Raw genomic sequence first — 10,755 nt, forward strand, 5'->3', positions numbered from 1 at the left:
AGACAATGAGAAGTCTATGCTCTGAGTCCAGAAAAGCATCTGAAATTGGGCTGTGGTGGAGGCTATGCTCTGCCTGCAGGCTGCAGAAGAGACTACTTGGTGACTCCATGCATCCCTTATTTTGTGACTACAAAGCCCTGTCCTCTCCCTCCATCTTCACTGGGCCTTATTCCCTATGTTTGTTTCCTGTCTGCCATCAGTCATCAAACTTCAAGCCCAACTTAAATGCAGACTGCTTTATCTCAAGCACTGACAGAAACAACCCTGTTTCCAATAAGATAATATTCTGAAGTTTGAAGCAGTTAAAATTTTGGAGGTAGTCTACTGATGAGTTTACTTGCGCCCCGCCTGTAACTATCAACTCTAAGATTCCATGTGACTACTCACACACTGCTAAAATTATCCAGCTTCTCTAGGAAATAGGTGTGAGACTGGAGGTTAGCATCCTGGAAAGCTGTCTCCTTGGTGAAATACTTTTGAGTACACACACACACACACACACACACACACACACAGAATTGCTGCTCTTTAGTCTCTGTTATTCAGAACTAAAAAGCAAAGGAAATATCTGAAGCACAATATTTAAAGAGGTACCTACTCTCCAGCAATAAGCCTATGCCTCTATGATCCTGTGAGTGAAGGTCTCCTTTAAGTGACACGCCTCTAGACACTTGCTTGACTCACCTGGGTCCTGACTTCAAGAGGGGACATTGCTAACTTAAGCAGTTGCTTGCCAAAGTGCTTCTCAACGTGTTTGAACCAATTTTCATTCTCATCATCAACATCCGAGAGTATCAATTCTGTCATCTTCTTCAATTTGACATCAGACTTTAGTTTTTGTGAGTCTGATGGATGTGAACCAGTATATTGACTTATACCACGTTTCTTACTAATAAATTTGGGCATATTGTACGTTTAATAACTGTCAGGCTTCATTTTTGTTGGTTTGTTTTCATAAACTGTACCTATTTTTCTGTTCTACTGTCTTATCACTGATTTATGAAGTGCATCTATTAGTTCACCTCTCCTGTGTTATATAGTAGTAGATATTTTCTGCTTTGATCTTTTTGTTTGTTTGCTGGCTTGCTTGTTTGTTTGACAGGACAGGGTATTGTTGTGTAGCCTATGCTGGCCACTGGCCTCACTCATGATCATCCTGCCTCAGAATCCGAGTGGTGGGATTACAGGTACACACCACCATGTCAGGTGTTGTCTTCCTTTGTGGCATTTGTATTCTATAGTCTATTTACATTTTAATACATTCAGATCATCTATTGCTATCTTTTTGACTGTGTCTTTCTTTCCCAACGATGGTATGAAGATATTTGGGGGGCTAGAGACAAGACTCAGAGGTTAAAAGCACTGGCTCTTCTTCCTTAGGACGGGGATTCAATTCCAGCACGCACATGGAAACTAATGACTGCTAGGGGATCTGACGCCCTCTTCTGGCCTCTGTGGGCACTGCATGTGCACATGTTGCTCAGACATCTACTCAGCCAAATGCACATATAAATCAAATCCCCCCAAGTTTTAAAAAGATATTTTTATGAACTTTATTATAAAGTTCCAAAGTTTTGTTATTCCTATGGAAACATTTAATATCATTGAAATGTATTTATGTACAGCATCAAGTTTTCCATATGAATACCCAGTTTCCATAAAGATAATCAGAAAAATATGCTTGAAGAGTTTCCATAAATTTTGACTCAGGAATTACATTTATTGAAATTTATTCCAAAGTAAGAAAGTGATATTTGCAAAGACTTGCTGGGATGGTAATCATATTACCTATCTACATGAGTGACTTATAGACAATCTACATAACAGGGTGAGGATAAGGAAATAAACTCAGTTACAGTTGCTTGATATAAAACAAATTCACACACATAGAAAATGATTCTAGAAAAAACGGAAGGACATTATTAAATGGAAAGAACTAGGTAAACAAATATTATTTTTGAAAAATATAGATACAAAAGAGCTGAAATATTTTAACACGTTAATTATCTGTAGACTATGAAGTCATGAATAATTGTTTTTCTTTTTCTAATGAGTATTTTTCAATTATTATGTAATAAATTTTACTATCTTTTTTTGTTGTTGCTCTAATTATGAAGGACAGGGTCTTTTTTTGTGGCTGTGAATAGCTTGGAGTTCACATCATAGACCCGGTTGGTTTGAACTTCCAAATGCTGGGACTTCAAACACAAGTTGCCACGCCCTGCCTGTGTATCATATCCTAAGAGCAAAAGTAGAAAATTGCTTTAAAACAATCAAACCAATAATTTCATTTAGCAAAGCACTCTTGTGCTTAATAAATAAATCAAACCAAAGCCCAGAAACTTTTTAAAAATTGTATTAGATCTTTAAGATGTTTATACAATGTGTTTTGACCGTATTCACCCACCCCAACTATTCCCAGATACACCCCCTCTCCCTCCTCACCCAAACTGATGTCCCTTTTTTCCTTAAACCCGTCAAGACCAATGCGTGTTAGTGTAGGCATCGTGTGCATGCAGCGTTCTTGGGATGCAGAAGAAGACATTGGACCCCTGGAACTAGAGTTACTGAAGCCTGTGAGCCACTGAACTAGGATCCTCCACAAAAGCAATAGTGTTAGCAGCTGGGACATCTTTCCAGCCCGAGAGAGAGAGAGAGAGAGAGAGAGAGAGAGAGAGAGAGAGAGAGAGAGAGAGAGAGAGAGAGAGAGAGAGAGAGAAATGCCCAACTTGTTTTTACTTCCTGCAAGACATGCTAAAAGGATGATTCCTACAAAAATTCAATCCTTGAAAAATTATACAAATTATCAACTACATTTTCAAGTTTTTAGAATCTTGAAAGTTATTTTTAAAAAGCCAGGATGAACTTAATAGCTGCTATATGTCTGGTGATGTGCTGGTCCACATTGACAAACAGCTCTCCAGAGGAAAAATGAGAATTTGTACCAATCGTCCTGATTCCTACTATGCCTGGTTGTAAACTACTACCTTGAAATCACTAAAGATGAGTTTGGAAAAAGAGATATACAATCACTTTCCCCTGAATGACCATGTCTAGGATACTTCTGTTTGTACCTAGTGCCCATATGTGTGTGTGTGTGTGTGTGTGTGTGTGTATACTAGCAATTTCAGATATTGTGCATTTATTTATGGAAACTTAACCTTATGGATTGCATTGGAGCTCTTTATTTTTCTCCACAGCAATGTTTCCTGATCTTGCTTCTTAAGAAACTACTAATCAGGTATGTATTCTTCCAAATTATGTTTTTGAACATTACACACATGTAATTGTTTTGTTGTGCTGTTACTGTTTTGTTTTTCCAAAGAGGATCCCTCTGTGTAACTCTGACTCTCCTCAAACTTACATTGTAGACCAGGCAGGTCTCAGACTCACAGAGATTCACCTGCATCTGCCTCCTGAGTGATGGGATTAAAGACAAGCACGTCCACTGCCCACATGCACATATGTTTAATACAATGTGTAATTACTCTTTCAATTTTTAAATTTATTTTTATGTGTATGAGTACTTTGCCTGCGCGCGCTCATGTGTGTGTGTGTGTGTGTGTGTGTGTGTGTGTGTGTGTGTGTGTGTGTACTATGTACATGCATTTCCCACAGAGGCCTGAAGAGGTCGTTGAGTCTTCTGGAACTGAAGTTATAGGTGATTATGAGGGACCCTGTGGGTACTGAGAGCCAAACTCAGTTCCTCTGAAAGAGCAAAAAGTAATTTTCACTGCTGAACCATCTCTCCAGTTCCTGGAAAATTTAAATCTTATATTAAAAAATTCAATAGCACAAATTCAAACTGCTTAATTTGAAAATGAGTAGCAGTCCAAATAGATAATTCCTGAAAGAAAGTGTACAAAGGGTGGAGAGGTACATGAAAAAGTATTGGTGAGATACAAATCAAAATTACAATCACATGCCATCTTATTTAAGATAATAATGACTATTGTCCAAAAGATAACAAAAGTACTCTTCAGCTTGTGGCCAAAAGGGAACCCTGGAACACTATTGGCTAGCATGTGAATTAGCTCAGCCGTCATAGAAGACAGTATGGAGATTCCTCATCACAGTAAAAAACGAGAAGTAGCACATGATTTAGCAGTCCCACAGCAATGTATAGATAGACAAAGGAAATGAAATCAATATGTCAAAGAGACAGCTGCACTCCCATGCCTGTGTCTGCTCAATTCATAATGGCCAAGAAATGGAAACAACCCGTGTGTGTCAGCTGATGAATGGATGTAGAAAATGCAGGGCATATACACAATAGAATACTAACCAGCCATAAAAGGAATGAAATCCTGTCGTTTTCAGAAAGACATATGGAAATGGAAATCACTCTACGGCGTGAAATGAGTCAAACACAGACAAGTGCTGTGTGAAACCATGTGCTTGCAAAACCTAAAAAAGTTTGTCTTGTAAAAGTTGACAGTTGGATAGTGGCCATTGCAGGCTGGGATTAATGGTTTGGGATCAGTGGAAATCTAATGAACGCCTACTAGTCTACAAAACCTCCAGTGTGTTATCTCATCTGAGAGTGACTGCAAACAATAATAGCATAGAATATGTTCCAAAGAGGAGAAGACAGAATTTTGAAATGGTCCATCAGAAAGAAATGCTAGAAGTTTGAGGAGACAGAAATATGTGTTCTGATAACATACTATGCAATGTATACATGTTACTAAACATTATGTAACAGTTGCAATTTTTATTTTCTTAAATGTGAATTTAACTTTTTAGATATATTTTATATTAAAATAAGGAGAAGCCAGGGAAAGTGATTTTCTTGTAGAAAAATGAGGGAGAAACTGCATCTCTCTCTTTCATTTGCATTCCATTGGCAAGAGCATTCCCCATGGATGTGTTGGCATAACACTGAGGTTAAGTTGGGACTTACCACCATTGGCTGGGCACTCTGTGTCCCGGGAGCAGGGTGGACAAAGGACAGACACTAGCATTCTTTCACAAGTAGGGGTTTCGTCTCCTGACACCTGATCATATAATTTTCTTTTCTTCAGTTTGGCTTTTTTTTCTGTTGATTGATAAAGATGAATTAATGGTTAGTGAGAGTCTTGGCTGTCTGAAACAAAATATATATTCTGGAATTTTATATTTATACAATGAATTTGATAACTTAACGTGTGTTATTGTAGATGCCTAAATAAAGCTACTTTAAAGTATTCTAAGGGAGTTTTATTTAAATATCACATTTTTGTAAATCCAGTTTTCCTTTATAAATAATTAACACCTATTCTGTGTCATTTCTTACTGAAATATGAAATCCCACCCATTGATTTTATTAAAAATTAGATAGATATATATATTATATTGACTTCCTAAAATTCCTGGGGCTATGGGAAGTTCTTTAGGCAAATGTAAATTCCTTAAAATTAAAACTTAGAAGAATCTGCGTCTTAGACCCAATTGTGGCTACAGGAGAGTCAGAATTGATATGACCTTGTGGGAATTCTCTTGATCAATGAGTTTCAATGTTCTCTGCTGTCTGTGTGATATTATTTGTGATGCCTACGTGGAGATTGTTCTAAAGATTAAGCAAAGTACCTTTAGAAAATGCAAAGCTTATGTCATTGCTAGGAATTAGAAATGCTAATAGTATTTCAAAAGCACATATAGATATGACTAGAATTAACTTAATATTGTTTCCAGTTCCTTTTACATAGTCAGCCTACCTCTGTTTCAAGCTCTGGTCTTTCACAATCACTATCATCTGTGTGTGTGTGTGTGTGTGTGTGTGTGTGTGTGTGTGTGTGTGTGCGTGCTCATACACACAGACATGTGAGTGGGTGTGGTTAGAATAGCAAGCATGTGCCCAACCACAGTTATGTGAGTCAGGGCTTTTCTGAGACTTGTGTCTATTTCGAGTTGTTCTCTTCCTCATGGCAACACCAGGAGGCTGGCTTTCCAGCCCAGGGCCAAGGGTTTTGGGAGAAGGAATCAGTTCAAGTTGTGCTTCAGAGTTTCTTTCTGTCAGTGTTCAGAACAGCGCAGGTTGTGTTCATCCCTGTCAGCACTGGAACTTTATCTCCTCCAACTCTGCATCCTGTCTGACCCTCAGGCTGATGCGATTACTTGGGCAAGATTGCATGGCTGAGACCCCTGCAAGCCCAGCCTATCGGTACTTCACCAGAGCAGCTTTGCACATGCCATGGGGCCATCCTCAGGCTTGGCCAAGAAGAATAAGACAGGGGTGTGAGGAGGAAAGTCTCAGGATGGTCTAGGGTTTGACTTTAGCTTTATTAGAGTTTTGATAACACCCTGAAGAAAGGATGCTTCTAGCAAGATTACAGAACTCATTATTTTCTTTGAACAAGTGAAGTTTAACTTTAAAAACAGCTTCCTGGTGGTTAATTTTCACTCTGCAACCCAAAGCTGTAGCTGATTGGAATGGAGCTGCGGAAAAAGGAAATGAGCTGAGGGGAGAAAGGTGGAAGAATTAGATGGATTCCAGAATCCTTCCTTGATCCTACGCAGGGTGAAGTTAACTTTAATTTCTGTCGTGAGCAGATGCAGCTGGTGCATGCCAGGATACTCGAGTTGCTGCACTGTGGCAGAGTCTGAGACAGGTGAGGTCCTGCTCTCATGGAGTCTAAATTAAGATGCTGGAAGATTGAAAAGATGTGCAGATCAAGTAACAAAGAGACACGCAATAATTGTAAGTAAATAGGAATGTGCCCAGTGGTAGTAAATGCCATGAAAATATTTTAAAGATAGTGGCGTGTAAACCATTGTTAGTCATTAAAGTCCTTTTGGACAACACAGCATGTAACAGCAATCAGCTGTCTCTTTCCCAATTCCCATGTTGAAATATCAATCCCCAATGTGAGACTACTAGTGGATAGATATTTGAGGGGTCATTAGATCATGAGGGCAGAGTCCTCAGGGATGGAATTGGCGCCAGTTATGAGAAGCAGCAGAGAGCAGTCTAGCCTCTCACACTGAGTGTTGGTTCAGTGATACAAAACCATCCAGGACAAATTGGATCCTCACCTGATGTCAGATACCCTGATTGTGAGTTTCCAAGCTTCAGAACTGTGAAGACTAAGTTCCTACAGTTTACCGGTTTATATGGCATTATCTCACGGCAGTCCAAATGAGCTCAGACATAAGCTGAGATCTTAGTGAGAAACGAGCTGCATGAGCTAAGCAGCAAGAGAAAATCGAGTCAAAGGCTCAAAAATGACTCAAAACCAGGTCCCAGTGGACACGGGAAAGGGGCAGGTTACCTGGAGTGTGATAAATAAGAACAGAGAGCTGGGAAGTATACAAGGTAGCTAGAGCCAGATCACACACACCTCCAGCAGGCAGGGCAAGGAGCCTAGATTACTAGAGGAAGGTCTTAGTCCAGAAATGAGCCCATTTGAGGAGCTTTTGGGACATCGGAAAAGCCATGGCTGTTGGAATCAGGAAACTATAAGATTTGAGAAGTCTGTGTGGGTTGGTTCATGAACCAACTGTTTGAGAGTAGCAGAAATGAAGAGAAAGGAACCATTACAGAAACAGTGACCAACGGGGAGAAGAGAGAAGCAGGCGTGACTGATTCCGTGAAGGTCTCAGTTGACCGGAGGAAGACTCTCCAGCACAGTGAAACAGACAGATCTTGCTGATGGAGACTGAGTAGGGTTACTGTGGCTCAATACAAACCCGAGTACCCGGTACTCAGTTATGCCCCCAGCATCCCATGGTGCAGACTTGGAACAGCAAGCCAGCTCCAGAACGCACATATACAAACCTTATACAAGTCTTAGTTCCATGGGCAAATCCTCACCAGTGTGAGACCAAGTCGGCAAGCGTTCTGGAGGACGGGGTAGCTACACTGTGCTGGGACACATTAGGAGTAGCAACCTGGGTGGACAGAATCGTGCCTTTGATGGTTGAGGATCAAATCAGTGCCCTGTGCCTTTGGATCTGGGTACTGCTTAAACTGAGTCTTTAGTGTTAATGTAAACAGAGTGCTGACTAGGAACAAAGAGGGACGTTCACTGCAGCTAGAACTCGATTGGGCATTCTACAGGCTGGTGTGCCCTGGGTTAAGAAAAGATGAACTGAAGTTTCTGTGCCAACGCCACCCCAGAACAGCATCAAGTGTCCATGCTCCAACAGCAGTGCCATGTCTAATTGCATGGTCTTTAATTTTGATTACAAGTAAAGCACCTCTATGTAGTCCCAAAGTCCATATGCTTCATCGCAGATCACACTGTCTGCTAAGTAAAGGGTGCAATTTTACTCATTGCAGTAAAATTGATCCATAATTATGAGCTAAAATGAAGCATATTTCAAGGAGATGCAAGAAAAATTCCATAGCAATGTACATAGTTGCTGACTATAGGTAGATCATGACTGGCCAGCATATGTAGTATTTCCTATAACAAGCTAACACCATGGTTGTTTTATTAGAAGTACTCACTTTTTGGTGCCTTTCTGTGCTCTGGGCATAGTGCAGAACACATTTTACATGTTCTCATTCCCCTCGGCTCTGGCCCTATTTGTGTGTTTGGTAATGTCCCCGAGGAGTTGAAGGGCGTCAGGGGCCATGTGCTCTGCTCTGTGTCATCTGGCTTGCCCAGCTTTCCCACTGCCATATCATGCAGGAACTCATTTGAATCCGTTGCTTTTCCTGAAGAACCAAGGCAACAACAAATTACCTAAACTAACCGCGTGATCCACAGATATTCAGACAATCACACCCTAATGGAAAGAGAGATTCAGGGGGCTGCTCTAGGCCACACAACTGCTGTCTGTTATACATAGTGAAGCCAGACCCTGACCCATCTTCTATCACCCTCACTTTCTCCAAGACAGAGCTTTGCGTGAGAGCAAGAGCCAGTGTGTGTTCAGGGTTAGGACAACTCCATGTCGGTTCTCCTTGGCCAGCACATTTCCAAACAGTCAATGAATGGGATGGAGTAAGAAATGACTCCTGTAAATGGTGCATAGTGTTTTTAAATGGCCAGGGTGCGAGGAACTGTGGAAAGATCGTCGAAACAAAAACACTGTGGCTTCAGAACGAATAAACACCACCTGGAGGAAACAGAGCCTCCCTTCTCAGGCAGCCTCGCCTGTGGCAGCATTCGCCCCAGCTTAGGAATTCGTATACCACTCTCTGCTTCCCACTTCTGCTCAAGTATGTCTCCTTCATCCCCCCCATCTACTCACATCCTGACCCTCAGCTCAGGACACCAGCAGCAGGCAGGATGGAGCTTTGAAGAAGATGCTAGGATGACCTTCCTTGACTTTCTGAGGTGGGTTTTACTTTAATGTGGAAATAGTAATGAGCATGATAGCTCACCTGAGAGAGAGAGAATGTGTGTGTGTGTGTGTGTGTGTGTGTGTGTGTGTGTGTGTGTGTGTGTGTGTTGACAGGAAGGGTGATCATAATAATGGCTGAACCAGAGATCTGGTCTTTCCTGACCCACTGATAAAATTTCTTGGATTGAATAGAAGCAATCTCTTCTATCATGATTGGAGCCAGCCACAGAAAAATCTCTGGTGAGACTAAAAAACCTGACGAAACATAAAAGAGGCATTGATTCAAAGTAGGTGTTGGAACTGCCCTGGGAACAAGGAAATATGCAAGGTTTGGTGAAGCAGTAGTGTCTTCTGAGAGGAAGAAGCAAAGGAATAATTAACAGACCCAGAGCTGGCTGCCACACACCAGTGTCGCAGCCACCAGAGAGACTAAGGCAGAGGGGAGGGTCAACTAAACTCGGGATTTCTGGCTAATATGAACAATATAGCAATATCCCATCTTGGGAAAAATAAAATAAAAAGAGCCCAACCAAAATGGGCTGTGAAGCTAACACATTCTTACTGAAGAGGGAGGGTCTCAATGCTCACTTTTATATTATTTACTGATAAACTAGATATCCATCACTAAGCCCAGGAATTTAACTGAAGTATTCGCTCACTATATTACACCCACCACCATGCCTGCTGAATTATTCCTCAGTGGTCTTCTGTCTAAGGTGCTACTGAGGAGCCCAGAGCAACAAGCATGGCTACCATGATGATATTAAGGCTGGCAGGGGAAGATGGAGAGAGGATGGATAAACCCCAAGAACTAGCTGCACTCTGTGGTGGGGCTTAGAGAACAAAGACCTTCATAGGTTGGAGTTCTCTGTGCCTTATGTGCTCGCTAACTAGGGGAAGGAAATTGTCCCCATGTGGTAGTTTCATAAGCAGATCCAGGGTGTTGATGGCTTGACTCAGAGAGTGACTCACACCCCACTCCACCCAGGAATGAAGCCACAAAGGAATCTTTCAGAACACAGGTGTGAGTCATGCTGGGGCATTGACCCATACTGTGATGTCACCGCTACAGCCTGTTATGGGGCCACCAAGTGACTGCAAAAGTAGTGGTTACATCTGCATTCAATTGAGTTCTATTATATTAATCATAGCAAGGCTAATATCTGCTACTTGCATTTTAGACAGCCAGAAATCTTGAAAATGAGTGTGAGAGGTTTTGGTAATAAGGCTTTGATAATAGAAAGGCGGTTGGATTAAATTTTGTGTAGCATGTATTTGTGGATACCAGCATATCTTATGAGGATTCTCCAAGGTAGCAATTCCATTTAAAAATTATAGCAGCAAATATCCTTTTAGAAAGCATCTTATAGTTAGTCACAATATATCTACACATACATATACACCACATATGTTTAAATATACAAAACTGTCCAGTAGGGTGTATTTTTAAATAGTAAACATCCACCAGTAGTGACCAGTTGT

General features: G+C 41.0%; 1 long non-coding RNA gene across 1 annotated transcript in view; it reads left to right on the forward strand.

Moving 5' to 3' along the window:
• The window catches only part of LOC121139141, a 47,666-nt gene extending 37,136 nt beyond the window's left edge, over nucleotides 1–10,530 (forward strand). The window contains exons 3-4 of the long non-coding RNA XR_005875994.1: nucleotides 3,201–3,241; nucleotides 6,532–10,530. This is a non-coding gene — a long non-coding RNA (uncharacterized LOC121139141). The remainder of the gene's footprint in view (nucleotides 1–3,200; nucleotides 3,242–6,531) is intronic.
• Nucleotides 10,531–10,755: the final 225 nt, after the last annotated feature.

Source organism: Mesocricetus auratus, unplaced genomic scaffold, assembly GCF_017639785.1.
Source record: "Mesocricetus auratus isolate SY011 unplaced genomic scaffold, BCM_Maur_2.0 Super-Scaffold_6731, whole genome shotgun sequence".
In the NCBI taxonomy this organism is placed as follows: domain Eukaryota; kingdom Metazoa; phylum Chordata; class Mammalia; order Rodentia; family Cricetidae; genus Mesocricetus; species Mesocricetus auratus.